Genomic DNA, 22552 nt, shown 5'->3' on the forward strand with positions numbered 1-22552 from the left:
TAATCATCCGGTAAGCGGTATTTACCGCTGCAGCATATACGGAGTTAATTCTACTGGCAAAGAATGTTTGGTAGCCTATCACCATGCAGGCATACTTAAACAGATCATCCTTGATGGAGTTGACTTTCATGCCTTGTGAGTCGCTCATTGAATCGGTGAGCCTTGTCATTTCATTTTTTCTTATTGTCCTTATGGCTGGCACTTCCCCTATGTTGCAGAAACCGGTGACTGCATGAATTGCCTACGGCGTAATATCATGTGTCCTCTCTAGGTACATCTTGTCACCATGGACTCTGCTCAAAATGATCCTTATGTGATCTTCTGTAAAATATTCCAGGAAGTAGATAGCATTGTGGAGTTTCTTTTTCTCCAAGATATTATACTCCGGTTTGATTTTCTTATCCTTGCCACAAAACAAACCTAGCTAGGAGTGGATAGCTAGAGAGCCTAGGTCTTCAATCTTGCAGTCTATGTAGTCAGAAATTCCCTCTTCTACTATCACACCAGCTGGAACTTGTGATAGAGCATTATACTTGGACTTTCATTGAATAAAACTTTCAGATTCAATAGATGCACTAGAACTGGTATGAGATGCAGAAGCCATGATAGAAACTTTAGGAACTTCGAGAAATACCTTTTTTAAAACACGTGAATTTAGGGCTTTCCTATTCTCGTTCACTCCATACTCTGTCGGTTGCTGAATCACTGCTTTGTGTTCTCCACTTGACCGTTTGCAGTTTGAATTTGAATCTCCTTCGTGGTTTGTCAATCTCTCAAGATCTCAGCTCAAATCGCCTTTTCGTCGTTCTGCTCTTTGAAAAAAATTTCTTCGCTCGAAAATAGATAGTGAGAAATGATTTGAAAAATGCCTTTAAACATATCTCTCACCTACCACCATTAATGCTCCTCTATTAGGGTGTAAACCCTAATTTTCCTTTTTACCATTTCCAGTCTTTTGCCAAGCGACAGGTATCACATACCGGTTAAGGTCTTTTACTGGTGTAAACTGAGGGTTCGAAACATTTCGCCATTTTCTCCCCCTAAGCTTTTTTGAGGCTTAGTTTGCCGGTTCTGATATTTCCACACTAGGTGCAGAAACTAGTTCCTCTTGTAACACCACTAGTTTCTTCTTCCAGGTTTTGTTCATATCCGCTTGAATGGTGTCAATATCAATGTCTCCTTCCAGAGTAACCGGTATATCATCAGATATGTTCTTTCTTGATCTATAGAGTCTGGCAATGTGACCCGGTTTGTTGCAGTGATAGCAGACCAATCCAGGTGCTCTCCAAGGTCCATTGTTCATGTTTCCATTCTTCCTTCTGCATGTTGCAGTAGTGTGACCATGACCATGACAGATCATACAATTTTCTCTCCATTTGGTTGCCGCTTGATAGCCACCGCTTCTTGGCTAATGATTGAAGACATTAAACCGGTTGTGATTCTAGTTCACAAAAGGTTCAGGACCAACTCCTTGGGTCCTCTGAGGATATCTTCTAGTGTCATTCATGAAAAACCTACATTCAAATGCTCTATGCCCATACTTTTTGCATGCATAACAGTTACCATTGAATCTATAGGATCTAGGCTTATCATTTAGGAAATAAGGAAAATTGTTGTAAGCCTTACTCCTACACACATTTGTAGTATGTCCTTCTTTAAGACAATTAAAGAAAATAGGTTTAAAAGTTTTCTTACCTTTATCCTTTGATGCCGGTTGTTTCTTTGATGCTCCAGCATTTGTACCAGAGGTCTCACCTTCCTCATGACTGGTATAGCCAAGTCCATTGGTATTCTTGACAGGTTTGGCAGATTCAAGCTTTTTCTCAAGCTTGATAGTACTCTTGTTGAACTTAGCAAGTATTTCCTTTGACTCAGAGAGTTCTTTAGAAATAGTAGCATTTGCTTCCATTAGGTTTTCATTCTCAGAGATAGCACTATTCAGTTCACCTTGCATGTCATCCTTTTCCACTTTGCTAGCATGGAGTTGAGCAGTTAGGGCACTGATCTCTTGTTTCAGCTTGGAGATCTCATGATCTCTTTCTTTCACCAGATCTTCAGCTTTCCTCCAGTTCTCAAGCTCTTGACACATCCAGATAGTTAGTCCTTCCAACTCCTTTCTCAGGTTGGAGTTTGATTCATTCAACTTGTTTACTTCTACAATTAGGGCTTCCATGTCTGCTTCATCTGTAGAACTATTTTCAGATAGCTCCATCAATTATTCTGCATGTTCTCTCCTTTTTGCTTGAGATGCCTTGTATTTGACCATAATATCATCATAGGTTCCCTCAAGGTATATTCCCCCATATCTCTTTCCAAGTGGTTAAACTTATAGAAAGGTAGGCTTTGATACCAATTGATGAATACTAAGAGGGGGGGTGAATTAGTATGCCAAAAATCTTTTCACTTAAACACTTTGCACCAGTGACAGTAAACCGGTAAAACAATTTAGCAGACAAACCGGTTAACAAACATGCAAACCAAATAGCTAATAATGCATTTACCCACAGAAGCACAAACACCATAACACACAAGATTTTGACTTGGAAACCCAAATGGGAAAAACCACGGTGAGATGGAACTCACAAGTAACTATCTGCAGAATAGAAACCAGACCGGTTAAGGTCTTACAACATTCTTTACCAGAACAGATCCTTTTAGGAATCTCAATCTCTGTTAGGAGATAAGTCCGATTAAAGACTACCTTGCTAGAGGTTTTTAGATCCACAAATGTGAACCACCTTGTTAGAGGATTTACAAGAGGCTTTTGGGCCTACCCAGTTAAGGGCTATAGACTTGTCGAAGATGTGAATAATCAACAAGTGAGTGATCTAGCAAATAGCACAGATTGCTTGGTTAGATCCTTGATAGCTCAATCTTAATGCATTATAGAATTACTTTAGTCTTCTACACATTCATACTCTCTCTAACTCTTCAGTTACCTCGAACCATAGCAACAACATCAACCTCAACAACAACAACCTTAGAATCCTAGACATGATGTCCTTATAAAGGAATCTGATTTCATGTAGGTCCAATAGGATTACAATATAATTTCCCAGGTTCAATGCATCTGGACATATTTGGTAACATGACACAAAAAGCACCGCCAGAGAGTCGGCACCGTTAAACGATCGGTGGATGGTAACTCATCATAGAGTATTACCGGTTCATACAAAATACCGGTTGTCGGTTTGTCAAAATGAAGACTGGTAAAAATGTGTTATACTGCTTTAATCCCTCGTACTGCTTGGTATCCATGAACCGCTTGGGGTCAACATGCTGCTTCAGACCAGTAAACACATTCTGCAAAACATCAATAGTCTAAAGACTATAATACAACATATCGGTTGTGCTCTAACTCACACATATGAAGAGGATCTTAATGCAAGTGTGTGTCCATCAATGAAAATCACAACATGAACATCAGAAATGCCAACAGTCGTTGGATCTATTGATTGGATTATGTTGTTTTGGTCTTAGGCTGACTTGGTCGATCATTGGATTGTGGGTTTATATTATGAATTTAATGTATTATCTTTTAAATGGCCGACCTAATTGTTTAGGTCTTGGATTGGTATAAATATGATGTAAGATCTCTTTGTAGATCATGTTATGGTTATGGGTTTATGGTTTTAGGGGTTATGCAATTATCTGTGTGCGAATAAGGTTGTAATCATATGCAGAGGTTTTGGTCGATCATAGTTGATCAAATTGGGTTGGTGAAAGAGGTTTAAGACCTCTAGTACTAAGCTTAACTGGAACTATACTAAAGCATAAGAGATGCTATTCTTGCAGTTCACTCTTCTTTCTGGATTGTAGTCTAGATTTATTTTGTATTCAGTGAGGCTCCTTTTGTGATGAGCAGTGCACTCTAGGCTATTGGCCTTCCTGCATGTGCAGGCCCCTCTTTTTGTAATCACATACTTACTGTAGAAGTATTATTTGACTGTGGGTAGGATTCCCACCGCAGTTTTTACCTTTACTGGGTTTTCCACATAAATATATTGGGGTTATCTTTTGTGGATGGTTGGTAAATGTTCTGTGGTTTATATTTGTTCTTAATTGTTATATCTTCTATTCCTGTATTTGGTTTATGTATTCTGATAATAAGGTTTTAATGCTTAAAGTTCTATAACCTATCGACAACTGATTCACCCCCCCTCTCAGTTGTCCATCGATTATCTGAGTTGTCTAACAATTGGTATCAGAGCATGGTCCTCTTTGTAGAGCCTTAATTGCTTGAGGAAGATCATATGTCATCTAATAATTCAAGTTCATCAAGTTCATCTGCAGCTGTTTTCCAGAGGGAAATTCCTAGGCTTGATGGAACAAATTACATAGTATGGAAGATTTCGGTGGAGACTCATCTGAGATGTCTTGGTAAGGGGATTTGGGAGATCACTGAGAAAGGATATATACCTCATAATTGAGCATCTGGCAATCCTCCTCCGATAGGATTGGATAAGAACATTGAATCTGATTGTAAAGATAGAGAAGCCCTTTTGTGTGCACTTTCTGATCAACAAGTTATGGGACTAACCAAAAAATCAACTGCAAAGGCTATATGGGATACACTGGAGACTCTAAATGAAGGTTGTTGAAATCTAAAGTTTGATGGTGATTTCTTCAACTACCATTGCCCTGTTTCCCATTAAAAAAATCCTCTTCTATGCCCAACAAAGATCCCAGTGCATCTCCAATCTTCAAGAGGGCCTCTAGACACCAGAACTCAGAGGGGAGTCCAACCAAACATAGCCAAATCAGAGATCTCCTAATTCTATAGGATTGAGGGTCAAAGCCAGGCTTCCAATCTAACAAATGGAAGGTAGAGCCAAGATAGAAAATAGTTCTTCCATGTAGAATACCACTCTATGATATCCTAGTTTCTGCCATCGATACAACACCATTTAGCGAAGAGGGATATTTCTTGAAGACGACCAATAGTATGATTGATGGCTTCAGAAGGTAAAACAAAGAGTTTCCTACTAGGTCCCTTCTTTCTCTAGTCTTTAGATGTGGACTCTATTTGAACTCCATCAAGAAAAGGAGAAGGCTCACTCCTTCCAAAACCTTGATTCAATTTATGAGAATTCCTTTGCAAGATTGATTCTTTCTTTTTCTGCAAAAACTGGGAATGACCTAAAGTTTTGTTGCTGATTGGAAACTTTTGTTCCCGTGGGGCCATTTATGAGATTTCCCCCTACTTCCTAAACTGCAGTCGAAGCTTTCTAAATCATTTCATGCTATTAGAGTATGATTTTTCCTTGGATGGAAATCCATTAACACTTTGATATCCCCAAGAACACTTCTCATTCTGAATAGGGATTTTGTTTGCATTTGTGGTCACTTTGTTGGATGAAATCTTAGGGATTAATTGAAGACCTGACAACCCTAGTTATTGTTGCAGTTGAAATATAAATTTTGATGGTGGCTTCTTTAACCAGAACCCCTAGTCACCTCTAATGAGGTCTTCGAATCCTATCACCCTTATTAATAATTCTTGAAGAAAAACCCCTACTGGAGCTATTGTAGCCTTGCTTTTTCTCTCTAAAAGCCTGCCAACCGTTACCCCACCAACTATGTTGGGCATGAGTGAAATTCGATTTGGACTGAAAAAAAGGACCAGAGATAGGAAAAGAGTGTTGATGATGTAGAGAGCTTGATCACCAGACCATGGATTCACAATTTTAATTCTTGAAAATAATTGAATAAAATTACAAAATGGTTTTCTCCATCTTATCTAAATACCAGCTACTTCAAGAAAACCTATTTTTCATCAAACTCAAATCAAATGGTTCTTCACCAATTATCTTAAATATGATAGAAATAACTTACTAATGAGGGCAATAATCCCAAATAAGGCAGATATAACTTACAGGTGAGAATTTTTAATCCCAAATATGATAGTTCAGGAAGACTTTCGCTCTTGCTCCATGTTCATACCATCTATTCTATATATGAATGCATACAACTTTATCTAATTGCTTAGAAGTTTCTCACATCGACTAATGCAATTCAATATTGAATCATCTTTCAAATGCCAAGTTCATTAATCTCCCATAATGCCACTCTTGAATATTGTGGAAATTTCCTTTTATCTGAAGCTCAACATTGAACTCTTATCAAGCTCCTATCTTTCGAATATTCTTCCATGCCAGGGCAATAATTCCCAGGTCAAATGATGCATAAGACTTTCACCAACCAAGGAATTCCAAAGGTATCAAGGGTTAATAATCTAGATAGGGCATAACTATCTCCCTTGATGGGTTTAATGACAATAGTATGATGGATAGTGTGATTGATAGGAAGGTTGGCCTACTAATTGGAATACTTCCAATACTATCAGGGATCCATTGCAGAGATATTGGCATCTCCTATTGGTAATCTCCCCCTCTACCATTTACTGGCTCCTTCTTCATTCCTAGACATGAGTCTTGTTCCCTATTTTTTTTAGAGCTCCCTTATCCATTGGAAACATCTCTTATCGTGGAAGCTAGAGGAGTTTTTTGGTCAAGCAACTTGAGTCCTTCCTTCATGTGATGCCTACTCCTCACATCCTCTCCAATTAATTCTTGCACAAAAATCTCATGCCCATAGCCCATACTCTAATTATTAAGGGCTTTGACTATTTCATTTTACTTCTTTTTTTAATTTCCTAATCACCAACTTTGTGGGATGTAACAATGTACTACATGAAGAGGGGAAAAACAACAAAGCAAGATTCAATAGTGATATTCAAATAAATCATTCAAAACATAAAACAAACCATTCATACCTTGATATTTATACCTTCTCCTTCAGATTGAGCTATGGAGGAAGTGGAATGTGTCCAATGCTCTACTTGATTGGATTAGCTCCTTCATTTGGATGTGGGTTTCTCTCCAAGATGCACAACAATGGATGGGAGATGGATTGATGAATGCCAAAGTAGATTAATGGATTGGATTTGTAAATGATTATGGATGAAAAATGACTTTAATGAGGTTGCTAAGGATGGATTCTAAGCTCAAATGGACAACATGAGATTACACAAGATGAGATGTTAAATGAAGCGGAGGAGACCCCAATTTGTAGATTTGAAGGGGGATGAATGGACAGTCAAGATTGAAGATGAATCAAGAGTGGAGATTGAAGGAGAGGGAGCACATGGATTGAGAGGGCATGAGAGGACAAGGTGTGGAGACTAAGAGATTTTCTATAAAGGCATTTATTGTCTCCACACTCCACAATGTACATGGGGAAGATATCCCAAGTACATTGGGAAGACAAGATATAATTAAAAATTCCTTGGAGAATGAACAAGAGAATTTAAAGTTCTTGAATAATGAAGTGCATGGGAAAATGAGATGGAAAAAGGAATTCAAAATTCCTTGGGAAGGTCAGAGGCATGGGAGAGTGTGAGATTTTGAATTCCTTGAAATGACCCAATTAGGTGCATTTAACATTGGAAGGTGAGGACGGGACAAGTGGACAACCATTTATGGCTATTGGTTGACTTGGTGGCTAATCATGGGGATTAACCACTATCAAATGATTAAGGAGGTGATTAGGTAGCATTAATGAGGGATTATGAGACAAGTTGGATTTGTAGGAGGATATGACAAGAGCGGAGAGAATGAGTGGAGGAATTAAAAAATAAAAAAATAATGCTAAGTGGGCTTCTAGATGAATTAATTAGGCTAATGAAGAATTAGGGAAAGTGATTTGTAGGAATCACATGACTAAGTTAATTAATTGTCATTAATAAACTAAAAGGGGATTTAGAAGAATAAGGATTAATCAATTTATTGAATAAATTAATTATATGGACTATAATGATAGGATTAATTTGATTTAATTTAATTAATTCTGAGAAGAATAAGATTAACATAATTAAATCAATTAATTAATTTTGGATGTCTACATTTTGCCCCTTTTACGCAGCAACAAAATTGGCGATGGGTAAAAGACAGAAAAAGGATTGCCCAACGTGTATGCCCCCTTGAAAAAAAGAAAGAAAAAATGAAGAAAAGGGGAGAGGAGAAAAGAAAAATAATGATGGGAGAAGAAAATAAATGAGTTGAAAGAAGGGCAAGAAAATGGGGCTATGGAGGGGGGTCTATATAAGCCACATGGGGGCCAAGGAGGGGTCATTGTCACATACACCTTTAGGATATTGGAGAGCACAAAGCCCTTGGAGAGAGATGGATTGCATTCCCATACATGAGCACTACGTAGAGAGAGTCTAGAGACACCAGATACCAAAGGAGTATGGTCCACTAGTAGGTATCCTGACCACACTTCATGCTTTAGTAGGTTAGAGAATTTATTAGGGCCAATAAATAGGGTAAAAGGCTAGCAGAGTGGAGGTGTTGATCGTCATTTCAACATCTCCACGACGGATTCAATGTTTGTGCGGGTGAATAACGCCTGCACACGCATTGAAGGGATAAAAGAAGGGGCTTGATGCCAATGCTTGCGGCTTAATGCAAGAGTAGGCACTGATTGGGTTCAGAAGGACCAGACAGGGGGCATAGATTGTGATTCAAAATCTTCGCCTATGGGGCCATGTATGTGTCATGGTTTTTATGCCTCCACTAGGGATGAGTCAATGTCTCCACTAGGGAAGAGAAGGGGGGGAAAATGAGGATAAAGTTGGGAGGGTAATAGGTTCAAGGGGCTCATAGGTTCCCAAGGGAAGGCATGAAATAGAAAATAGGCTAGAATAATCTAGGCTAGGGTAAGGTAGGTTATAATGAAATAGGATTATGAAAGTTGATGAAGTGAATTGGCTCGATGCAAGAAAACGAGGAGCCACTTACATCATGAGAGCACTCACCTCTGACTATGAGGATACATAGATGGCTTCAAGCAGATGAGAGGGATATCTTGAGCATAGTAGGCTTAAGATTTGTTGGGAGATGGCCCAAGATTAGGGCTCATATGACCATGATGCCTACACTGGTGGAGTAGTGGGAGAGTAGGACTTGCACCTTTCATCTTCCTACTGGAGAGGCCACTATCACACTACTCGATGTACGAAGGATCTTAAAGATCCCCATCTGAGGTGTCATCCTTGAGTACAAGTTGGATGGAGGGGAGTACTATCTACGATAGGTATGTGAGTATGATGCATTGATAATGGAGGGGACACAAATGCACTTGGGTCAGGCTATGTAGATTCATCACATCCCATGATTGGTGTTGTTCATTTGTGGTTTGATAGCTGGTGCTTGATTCTGGATTTGAGCAGGCATGGATTTTTTAGTAGGATGGAGAAGGTGTGTATATTATATGATTGAGGATGTGTAGGAGTATGCATGGGGTACAATGAGTTTAGGCCAGATTTATCATGATATGCACTTGTTCTTATACCAGGATTATCAGAATCTAGGTATAGGGGTCACATTGCTCCACATTTGGGCTTGGGAGCATATTGTAATGATGCAACCAATAGGTTGCCAAGAGAGGAGGTGATGGCTCCCTTATGTTGATAGATACAAAGGCCTATTGCACTATCACCATTTGGGAGCCATGTGGTTTTGCAGGCGCACCTTTGGTGAGATGATATTCTTTTGCTAGGGCCCATACATGGACAATGAGAGGTGATGGGGGGATTGGTAGCTAGCATGGGAACAGTCATAGATGTGGTTTTTTGGAAAGTTTTCATATGTTATAAAGCACTATGCACCACATCAGGTCATGCGACAGTTCAGATTTGTGTAGGATTTGGTGGGGTATGAGAGGATATACCTGTGGATCACTCGGGAGCCCAAGATATGGGGATAGGAAGTCAGGTCATTAGAGGTCAGGATCAGTTGGGAGATGACAAAGATGATTGTCTAGGATGAGCAATATGGGGCAAGTGAGGATCTAGGGTGTACAAAGGTATACAGGCATTGGTGGGAGGCACACATGCCAGTTCGACTGAGTATTCCTGGAGTTCTAGATCCACATGAGTTAGGGCCATTAGTTGATGAGGTAGTGGGTGGAGATGAGAATGGGCCAACCGATAGGGTGGCAATAGGAGGGAAGAAGAGACAAGGAGGAGCAGGGGGGAGAGGATAGGATGGATGGAGAGGGAGATAGAGGGTGCCTCATGATGAGGTATCATTATAGGTACAACCGCTAATAGTACAGATTGGATAGGTGCCCGAGGAGGGGGAGGAGGAGGGTGGTGATGCAGAGCCTATGGACATTTTGGATGTATAGGTCCAAGATGAGCAAGGTTCATAGGCCATGGGTGGACAAGGACACACAGGATGGGTCTCCCAGGCAGAGTACGATAGAGCTCTTCAGGAAAGGGATGGGGCTAGGGAGAGGGAGAGGAGACTAGAGGTCAAGATGCAGGTCTTGGAGGCTAGATGAGGGATGATAGGGAGCTTGGAGGAGGATCTAGTGGTGGAGCGGGTCAGGGAAGCTAGCCCATAGTCTAAGGTGGATAGGTATAGGATGGAGGTAGAGGATGTGACAGAGAGCTTGTAGGAGGCTCGGGTGGAGGTGGTAGCTTTGAGGGAGGAGACGGATGAGATAGACCAACTCTCAGATGAGGCTAGGAGTGGTGGAGCCATTAGGAAGATGAGGGTAGAGTTGGAGAGGAAGGATGGGGAGATGGATGCACTCTGCACCTGACTGAGTATGGCAGAGGTAGACACAGTTAGACTGGAGGGGAGAGAGGGATGTGGCCTGACAACTGTTAGAGCCTGCAGGGTTTGCATAGGTTTAAATAGATCTTACTAGCCAACAACACCAGATAGAGAGCCTAAGTCAAGATGAAGCCTATTACAGGGGACTATACCATGGGGCAGTGCTAGTAGACCAGAGGGCGACATCATACATTGAGAGTGTGCGACCACACAAGACCTGCAGTGAGTAGGCAGGAGGGTCAGTGGCAATGAGGTCACCTCGAGGCCATGGAGAAGGATCATCCGAGGGAGTAGGTAGAGGAGGTAGGGATGAGGAGACAAGGAATGTGGGCTAGACCTTACCAAATGTATGTGACATTTTGATTATTTTGACCCCTCAGGGAGGATGTACATTGTACCATGATTGACACATTCATTGTTTTTTGATATATACATAAGATGTTATTTTTGGTAGCGTATATGCATGTATATACTTTATTATGGACTTTGATGGACTTTTCTTATTATATATTATATGATAGATGATGATGATATGATTATGATTTGATGTGATGCATGTAATGAATATTTTCTGACTTACTTGTGATGTAGGATGGATAATTTGATATGTATGCATATACTATTTATGATGTTTCTAACATGTTTGTGAATGCAAGATGCATGTGGAGAATATGTCCCTATGATATGCATTTTTAATTTTTTATGTGATGATAATGCTTATGCATATGTAATGCAAATAAATGTTCTATATGCATGATTTATATTGTCATGTGGTAAATGTGATGCACCTAAAATGAATGATAACTAAATGTATCGGGTGATGTAATAAAAAGCCTTATTTAGCCACTAATAAAAATAACAAACCAAAATGTGACTAATTAGGCTGGTTAGTGATGTATGGACTACTTGATGACTTACTATTTGTGTGAGATATTAATGTTTGACTAAAAATTTAATGGACCTAAAATGACCTAAGGATTCAATGCAATGAGATTATTTTCAAATGTTTTATATTGAATAGAGTGATTATTAATGGTTATAGTGTTACAAGAGATACTAATGTCTGAATGGGCTTTAATTAACCTTACATCGGTATTTATTATGAACCTAAAATGTGTAATTATGAACATGCATGTAATTGAACAAGGCACTTAATGATTATGAAATTAATGATTATGATTATAAACGAGATGATTATGCAACTAAATGAGTAATGCACCTAATGATGAGACTAGATGGTAATGAATTTATTTTTTGGAATGTGCCAACCATGGTAGAACAACATAGGACTAGAAGAAATTAAGAAAGTGAATAAGTTGAGGTCTCCAAAATGCATAGTGGTAGGATGAAATGAAAATGACGAGGTTGAGATGGAGGGATTTATTGTGAAAAATGTGGAGAGCAAACCTAGTTTTGATATTGCCCAGGATAGCCTACACCACTGATTATAAGAATTAGGATATAATGAAAAACCCAAGGCATGGACCGACTCTCATACAATAGGTATCCCTTGCACATAACCGTGTAAACACCATATAGATGTAAATACAGGGTTGTAGGTTCATGCAAGAGAAATTATCAAACATTCCATACCACAAAGACATGCACCAATATACACCCATCCAAAACATACAAGGACATAAGATGATCCTGACAGTCATAGGTAAGAGTAGTCATAGGACAACATGGTGCAAATCAAAGAAAAATTTCAAATCACACAAACAAAATGCACATGGCCAGCTGACATCTCTTGCCAAGAGTAAGACTGGGACTGAGGATAAACTGTCAGACAAGGGAAGGATGCATCCCAATGGGGAAGAATAATTGATAGGACAATATAGGCAATAAAACAGATGGTCATGGGTCTATACAAGCAGATGCGATACTGACTACAAAGAGTTGATGGAGTATGTGTGGATGGATGTTTAGATAACATGCAAGTCAAGAAGAAGCACAAGCTTAGGACTTGGGATTAAGCTCAAGGTACTGGGATAAAATCTCACCATAATAGGTGAAATATCAGATTGATGGGATGGAAGCTCAGTTTGATGGGATGATCCTTACCCATGAATCAAACAAAGACTCATCATCATATATCGGGGGAGGGGATGGGTAAGCGACCTGCTGAGGATAGTTTGGTGGGGATAGCAGGTAGAGATGTTATAGAGGATACTAAAATGAATCACAATATATGTGGAGGTGGTCAGGAGCACTTTGTTCCTTTTCCTTTTCTTGTGGAGGGGATGGATGGAAGGGTCATCAGACCAATTTTCTGACAGAATGAAGGAGACAACTGGCAACAAGGAAGGTGGTGGATGTTGTATGAGAAGGCTTATGCAGTGGCGTAGATTGAAGAAATGGATGGGTCCAATGGTTGCAAGTGAGCAAGGGAAACGAGACATGAATGTCTTTTTTATAGAATGAAGGAGACAATCGGCTGCAAGCAAAGTGGGGGGAGTGATGGCAGTAGTCATCCTGCATTTTTAAATAGGCTTGTATAATCCTCCTCATTGCTAAGGGGTGGGGATGACGTTAGAATATTTGATTTTGTTATGGAATATGAGCATCGGGTGGGTGGAGGTTGGTGGGATATGCTATGAAGCGAGATTTGGTCGCGAAGACTATCAAAATTGTGAAACCACTAGGCGAGGGGGGGGGGAGGCATTTGAGTTTGTGTAGACAGATGATGGATCTAGATTATTTACCCTGGTGCCTGAAACTAGGTTTTCACCAAGGTCCTTTCCCATAGAGTGGTTTTCACTGATGGACGTATTGATTTTTCTTTACTTTTTCCATTTTTTATTTATTATTTTTTTTGTATTTTTGTATTTTTAAATTTTTTTTTGACTTTTTTCATGCTTTTAGACAACCAGTGACCTTTTGAGGACTAGGAATATAATCTCTTCAGGTGCATTATTTTCATAGGCTCATCCAAGGGATCTCCTTCAGGATTAGCCAATTGATGTGCTCCCGATCCATACTTTGCTGTGATCTCATAAGGTCCAAGCCAATTGGGCTCGTACTTGCCTTTATTTTCTCTTTCTTGAAGGTTTCTCTAATTTTCCATAAGGACAAGATCACCAACTTCAAATTCTTGGGTTTTGACTTTCTTGTTGTAGCTCAAGCATAAGCGATTTTGATATACCTAGAGATGGTTTAAGGCCTTTACTGGGATTCGAGAACACTGAGAGTGGGGGGGGGGGGGTGAATCAGTGTTCTACCAAAATGGATAAATTTAACCTTAATAATACAACAACTCAGCAACCAGTAAACATAAAAGTAAAGAACAATAAGCAATAATGCAACCACAAAGATGAACACCATAACACCATAGATTTATACGTGGAAAACCTCAAAGAGGAAAAACCATGGTGGGATTGGAGACCCAAAATATCTATCCACTGATCAGATTAATAAATATTACAATAAGGGGCTTACACATGCAGGCAGGCCAATAGCCTAGAGCACACTGCTCATCACAAAAGGAGTCTCACCGACTATAGAAAACATCAAACAATAATCCAGAATGAAGATTGAACTGCAAGTATAGCATCTCCCATGCCTGAGTATAGTTCTGGTTAAGCTTAATACCAAAGGCCTTAAACCTCTTCCACAAACCTAATTCAATCACCTATGATCGACCAAAACCTCTGCATATGACTACAACATTGTTTACATACAAATAATCCCATAACCCATACCATACACGATCTCATCATCTACAAAGAGATCTTACATCACATTTATACCAAACCGGGACCTAAACAATTAGGTCAGGCACCTAAAAGATAATAAAATGAATTCATAACTTAAACCCACAATCTAATGATTAGCCAAGTCAGCCTAAGACCGAAACAACATAATCCAATCAATGAATCCAACTGGTAATGCATCGGGAGCATCAACCCACACGTTACATAAATTGGTCCATAACCTAGTAGAATAACCACTGGACCTATAATAGGTCGCCATAAGCCAAATGAAACACCATGAACAACTGGAACACAAACATAATAACCATCAGCATTTGGATAACCTTCTAGAAGTTGAACCAACATCAATTATCAGATTCAACAAAAGATCTTCAACAAAGCTCTACTAGTAAAACCCTTATCAGTAACCAAAAGGCTTACTAGAAAAAGTGATAGCTTTCAGATCATCAAATCCCGAACCAACTGAATGTAATACACATCAAGAACACATGACTAACCAATCCAAACCAATTCCACAGACCAAAGCATACCGAAGCATACCAGATCAACATGATATTATCAACCAGAAACCAGTCATCTTACCGAGACCAACTGGATACCAGTAAATAGCCAAAGAAGATAGTGTTGACATCAATGACAAACATCATTGCAACACATAATCAATTCCTCCAAATTGCCAACAATCTCCCCCTTTGGCATTGATGGCAACACTAGATGTGAAAAATATCCAAGTGCCAAGAAATGCCAAGCAAGTCTCCCCTAATGGAAGATAACCAACAATCTCCCACAAAATGATATGACAATGAGATTCTGAACCAAATATCTATGTACCAATTAACCATCCATAGACCTGAACCAAACTCCCTCAATGGGAAGCAACCAATCTAAAATTTAGTTCTTCCTCCTTGTGCCAATAATCTCCACCTTAGACTAATATCTCTATTAAGCTCTATTTGTCACATAAATATCTCTCCCCATTTGACATCAATGCCAAAGATCTGACATAAATATCAACGAAAAATCATAAACCACTGGATCACAAGACTAACTACTCCCCAGAGTAGTAGCATCACCACATCAATCCAGAATGAATAATAGCTCTGATAATGCATACCAGACTGATGCCAATCAGCATCACTCAAGTCTCTACCAGAGGGGTAGAAACTCCCAATCTATCTCTGAAGTACTCAAATGATTCCTCAAACCAATCTGACTTCATTTGCTTCCACCTACTCCTTCAAAAAAAATTACTTTATAGAAATACCGGATAATTTGATATGTCAATAGAAGAAAAGTTATTACAATGAATAACTATCAGTTTATTAGAATCCAACTTTATATCCTTCAACATATGCTTCATCCATAGAACCTATGTATAGTTAGTGTCAGCAGCAACATACTCAGCTTCAGCAGTAGATAAAGAAGTACATGACTGCTTCTTCCTGATCCATGAAAGAAGATTCTTTCCAAGAAACAAAGCTTCACTAGATGAGCCTATCTGGTTACCTATATCTCCATCCCAATCCACATCTGAACATGCTCAAAGTGTAAAGTCATTGTTAAACAAAAACCATACCAGAAAATCATTGAAAATATCTGAAAATCCTAGCTACCGGAGAAAGGATTCAACATAATCAATTCCTTCCTTCTGAGCATATCCATTGCAAACCAATCAAGTCTAGTTCCAATAACATCCAAGTCCATGTGTTGGGGCTTCTTACGATGAGATGGTGACAAAGGTGGAGGACTTGTTGAAGAAAATTTCCATGTAGTGCCTTCTCAGTTTCTTTGTTGTTGTTAGTTTTGTTGTCCTTTCTGTTCACTGGCTTTTTGCCATTCTTTTTGTATGCGGCTCTTAAGCTCTGATCTTTTTGGTGTCTTATCTTAATATCTTATGTTAAAGGTTTCGGGTCTTGAAAACCTACTTTTAAAATTAATTAGAACATCCAAGTCCATGTGTTGCCTTTTCTAATTGATCCAATTTCTCTTCCATAGCTTTAATCCAACATTTATCCCTACAAGCTTCAATAACTGATGCCAGTACAATGAAAGAAATTAAGCATACCTCATCAGCTACCAACCTTCTTCTTGTCCAATTATCTAATCTTCTGAATGATTCAACCTTACATACCTAGGAGTCTTCTGACTTTCTGTTCCTCTTCCCTAGTGATCTTTAGTTACTATTGAATTTTCTGATACTTTCGGAGTAACTGGTTCTACATTTTGTTTCAGTATAGGTGTTACCGATTCAGTTAAGACCATTTACATTTCTAGTTCATGCTCATAAATTATGATTTGACTTCTATTCTGCTCATCCACCTTGACATTAGTACCCTCCACAATTCTTTGCAACATTTTCTTATAACATCTATATGCTTTGCTTTCATTAGAATAACCAAGAAATATTCCTTCATCACATCTAGATAAAACTTGCCAATGAAATCATCTCTCTTGATATAACATTTACTACCAAAGATTCCAAAATACTTGATTGTAGGTGTATTGCCAAACCATAACTCATAAGGTGTCTTACAAGTAAACCAAACTAGATCCAAGTTCCAACAAATCTTTTTCGGTTAACCTTCAAACTTACTTCCAAAGATTTGAAATAGGATTTCAGACCACTACCAAGAGCAATGCAAGATTTTTCATCAATTTTCCTCCACCTAAGGTGAATGCCTTAGTTATGGGATGAGTTTCTTGCCGGTGCAGGAACATTTTGCTCTGTCGGTTGAGTAATTGGGGTATATCCTTCAGCCAAATGAACATCTGGGGCAATTGATTATGTCGATTGAGCCTCAAACTTCATAACCATCTTCTTCTCATTCTCCTTCTGAATGTCATCAACCATCTGCTTTCCCTTCTCATTATATTCATCACTTCTTGTCAGTAGGTTCTTGCTTGTACAAAATTTAGCAATATGTCCTACTTTGCATGCATAACAAGTGACATTGTTCTTCTGAATTGATTTGCTATAACCTTGACCATTCCTTGACCTGCATTGATTATCCATATGTCCAAAATTTCCACATGCATGACATTTCACATTCATTCTACAATCTTGTGTCTTATGACCATACTTCTTATAATTTGAACATTGACCAGGAACTGTATTATTATTCTAATTCGCTCTATTTCTACAATGTCTTGACATATGACTAAATTTATTGCAAACAAAGCATCTACTATTAAATTTATGTGCATTGGATTGCTTTACCAGTGACCTCTAATTTTGGTTGACCTTCTGACCGGATGTGTTATCCTGATTTGCAATACCAGATCTTTCTCTATGCTCAAATCCAAGACCTCTAGTGTCTCGAGTGTCCCTTTGATCCTTCAATAATTCATCAAGCTTAACAGAACTAACCTTGAACTTATCTTTGTATTCATTTGCAATAGTCAGATCATCTCTTAGGATTGTTACCATTCTTTCCAATTCTTGCTCATTGTTCTGTGATTGCACCAATTCAGTTCTCAACATATCATTTTCATGAACCAATCAGATGCATTCTTCAGATCTATCTTTCAGAGATCTAGCAAGATTTTCTTCATTCATCTTTTGGTCTTCAATCTCCTTGGACATCCTCATAGTTAGGGATTGCATTTTATTCTTCATGACAATATTCTCTTGACTCAGCTTCTGACATTGTTCCTCAAGGGAATCCTTCTCTTCATCATCCTGATTTTGTAAAAGTTTCTTCCTTTTAGCTTGGGCAGATGACAACCTCTCCTATAGAGAAAAAATGAATTCCTTTGAGGATATCAACTCATCTTGCATCTTCATGTTCCTCAATCTTTTAGCATGATAGTCTTCAAGTGCTACTTGAAGTTCCTTCCTTAAACTAATCTCCATAAATTTCAGATACAAGATCTTCCTCAATCTGTTAGACTTACTCTGAGGCACCAAGCTTGGATACCAATTGTTGGGATTCAAGAACACTAAGGCGGGGGGGGGGGGGGTGAATAAGTGTTTTATCGGAATGGATAAATTTAACCTTAATGATACAACAACTCAACAACCGGTAAAAATAAAAGCATATAACATTAAGAAACAATGCAACCACAAAGATGAACACCATAACACCACAAATTTATACGTGGAAAACCTCAAAGAGGAAAAACCATGGTGGGATTGGAGACCCACAATATCTATCCACCGATCAGATGAATAGATATTACAATAAGGGACCTGCACATGCAGGAAGGCCAACAACCTAGAGCACACTTCTCATCACAAAAGGAGTCTCACTGACTACATAAAACATCAGACAATAATCCAGCATGAAGATTGAACTGCAAGTATAGCATCTCCCATGCCTGAGTACATTTATGGTTAAGATCAATACTAGAGGCCTTAAACCTCTTCCACAAACCCAATTCGATCACCTATGATCGACCAAAACCTCTTCATATGATTACAACATTGTTCGCATACAGATAATCCCATAACCCATACCATACATGATCTCATCATCTACAAAGAGATCTTACATCATATTTATACCAACCTAGGACCTAAACAATTAGGTCGACCACCTAAAAGATAATACAATAAATTCATAACTTAAATCCACAATCTAATGATCAACCAAGTCTACCTAAGACCAAATCAACATAATCTAATCAATAAATCCAACCGGTAACATATCGGGAGCATCAACCCACACGTTACATAAACTAGTCCATAACCTAGAAGAACAACCACTAGACCTATAATAGGTCACCATAAGCCAAATGAAACACCTTGAACAACTAGAACATAAACATGATAAACATTAGCATCTAGATAACCTTCTAGAAGCCTCACCAACACCACTTATTGGATTCAACAAAATATATTCAACAAAGCTCTGCCGATAAAACCCTTACCGATAACCAAAAGGATTACTAGAACAAGTGATAGCTTCTAGATCATCAAATCCCAAACCAACTGAATATGATACACATCAAGAACACATGAATAACCAATCCAAACAAATTCCACATACCGAAGCATACCAGAGCATACTAGATCAACATGATCTTATCAGCCAGAAATCAATCATCCTACCGGGACCAACCAGATACCACTAAACAACCAAAGCAGCTAGTGTTGACATAAATGACAAACATCATTGAAACACATAATCAATTCCTCCAAATTTCCAACTGCCTTGAGGCACCTTTCATCTAGCAATTTCACCTCTTGTAGCCTGGTAACTCTATATTCCTCATCAGGGAGGATATTCTATAGCGATACCCTTAGGGAGGGGATCTCGATCTCAAGAATAATGGAGTGGTGCCTATGGGTGTGCGGATGGAGGTACGGTAAGCCCACAAAGAATAATGAAGTTGGAGATGCTAATCATGGCCATCTTCATTGACTATCTTTTTAAGGATTTTGATTAAGGTTCTATTAGAAGCCTCGGCTTGACCATTACCTTGTGGGTAATATAGGGTGGAGAAGCGGTGTTAGATATCAAACTTCTGATAGAGTTCTTTAACATCCTAATTTTTGAAGGGTCTACCATTATCTATGATGATAACTTTGGGGATTCCATAGTGGCAGATTAGGTAGTTCATGATGAATTTAGAGACCTACTTCCTAGTGGTAAAGGTAAGAGGAATAGCCTCCACCCACTTGGTGAAGTATTCGGTAGTAGTGATAATGAATTTATGGCCGTTGGAGGATGCGGGGTGGATTTTACCAATGCAATCGAGACCCCATTGTGAGAAGGGCCAAGGTGTAATAAAAGGATACAAATCTTATGATGGAGCATGAATCTTATCACCATGCTTCTGACAAGGGATACATTTCTTCACATAATTATATGCATCTTCTTCCATTGTAGGCCAGTAGTATCCCATTCACAGGATATTTTTAGCCAAAGTGAGTCCACTTGAGTTTACCCCACAGATACCCTTGTGCACTTTGCGTAGTGCCCATTTAGCTTCTTGTCTGTCTAGATACCTTTGGAGGGAACCGTCAAAATACCTTTTGAACATGGTGTAATGAGCGCAATGATAGATGAAGGTTTGTTGCTGGGTTTTGGTGACGTGGGGAGGGATAATGTTGTCTCTTAGGTAGGTGAATATCTCTTGATACTAAGGGGATTTGGGACCAACGAGTACACACACCATTTCTGACTCAGGTAGATCATATGTCATTATGAAGAGTTGCTCGACCAAAAACTCACAATTCTGAGTATGTGTCGACATCTAAAGGCGAAAAACAATAGTAGCAATTGCATCTGCATCCCTATTGTTTGTGCATGGAATTTACTCAAACTAGATTGATGTAAAGTGTTGCGATAGGGAAGCTGCTTTAGATCTTCTACCATGTTGCGATATGGAAGAAGCTTGTCATCTTTCATTTGATACTCATCATTGACCTGTTTAATGACAAGTTGGGAATCACCAAACATGTAATTCTAATATCTTTCATTTGATGGCCAAACAGAGTCCAGGAAGTAGTGCTTCATATTCTGCAATGTTATTGGTGCATGCAAAGGCTCTCTTATACAATTTAGGGATGCAATCTCCTTGCAGTGTGATCAATAATATGCCTACCCTTGATCCGTTTTGAGTGTAGGAACCATCAAAATATAACTACCATGTGGAAGATATGGTGACATTCATGAATCATTATGGACTTGTTGATCACTAAAATTGCTTTCTGGAGTACAGCCTTATGTGAAACTCAGTGATGGGGGACCTGCGCAATTTCACTGAGTGACCTCCAGGATTTTAGAAGCTGACTCTTCATTCATTTGGGGGGAGAAAAGGGAAGGAAAGGAAAATTGAAAGCAAAACTATTGTAAAGTGATATGCCAAACTGATTTTGATGCAATACGAGGCACAGAGAACTTCACATTCGTGCCATCCTGAGTCCCACTCAATAATCTACATGCCCAGAACCATGATTAAGATATAAGAAAAAATCATTTTAACATAAAGCGATATATACCATGCATCCACCAGATAACAAGTGTTAAAACATAGTTTAATTGGCAGAGTATTAGGCGTATATTTCTAAAGCTATATGAGCATTTCATAGATGCACATAAAACTATCCAATGCACACTGAATATCAGCTCATAAAGGTTGCAAGCAGAGTTTGATTATCTTGTCTTCAGAAATATAAAACAACAAATTAAAGGATAAAATCTTATAGACTATCAGTCTATCTTTTAAAATAGGTTTTGAACCCTTTTTACAATGTGCCCTCAGGATTTTATAGAGAAAATCTCTTTTATCTGAACTGGTGATTGTAACTTAATAGCTTCTGCGTACTCACCTCGTGTCCACCACCATCATGGAGGTTGTTGCAACTGTCATGAGCTTGATCTTTGTATAATTATTTTCCTCCATGCGTGCAACATGGTTGCCACCTGGAAATTCCCTTTTTTTGTTGCAACCACTCGATCACGTAGGTTTTTGCTTTATTTGCATTCGCGCTTCCTAGTTTTGCCACGTGATGCCTCTTATGACCTTCTTCCCTTGAAAGAAAAAATGGTGCACTTTTGAAATCTCCCCGAGCTCAAAACATCTCTGGTCCCGCACTTTAATGTTCCACGTGACACATGGGCGGAGCTCTTGAAGCCCTCTTTTTTGTTTGTCATTGAACAACCCACAGTGCTGACATGTGGCACCACTGCGTGTCTTTGGGAGAGTGTGAAGTTGTAGGTCTGCGAGAAACTACACCATGCTAACATGTGGCACGCACGTACCTACTCCTTGTGAACAACAACAAATTGGTCTTGACTTGGTGGGATCATAACTTTCTGCTCGACGCTTGAAATATCAAGACGCTTACACTATTGGAAAGGTATTCAAAAGATCTAGTTTTATTCCCTTAACACCATGCCTTTGACTATTGAGTTAAGGGACTAGGAACAATTTCTCTCTGAAGGTCTCTGAAAATACAAAATACTGAAACATAGGGGAAATATCAAAAATTTGATTTTTGGTTTTTCTCACCTCTGATCGGTCTGGATCTCCTTCGGGCTGATTTTGACATGTTTCCATCAATGCCCTGATCATAAAACCCTGAAGGTATAGATATTATCTACAGTTCTTGGAGACTCACGGGGTCCTCTGCCTGCGGAGGTTGAACCCAAAATCTCTGGTTTCGCAGACCAAAATGCCTTATTCATGCCAAAAGGGAGCTTCCACCTTGCTGATTTATTTCAGATATCTCAAATCGACTTTCAATGATGAATCATAATGGCACAG

The sequence above is a fragment of the Cryptomeria japonica genome, chromosome 7 (genome assembly GCF_030272615.1).
Source record: "Cryptomeria japonica chromosome 7, Sugi_1.0, whole genome shotgun sequence".
In the NCBI taxonomy this organism is placed as follows: domain Eukaryota; kingdom Viridiplantae; phylum Streptophyta; class Pinopsida; order Cupressales; family Cupressaceae; genus Cryptomeria; species Cryptomeria japonica.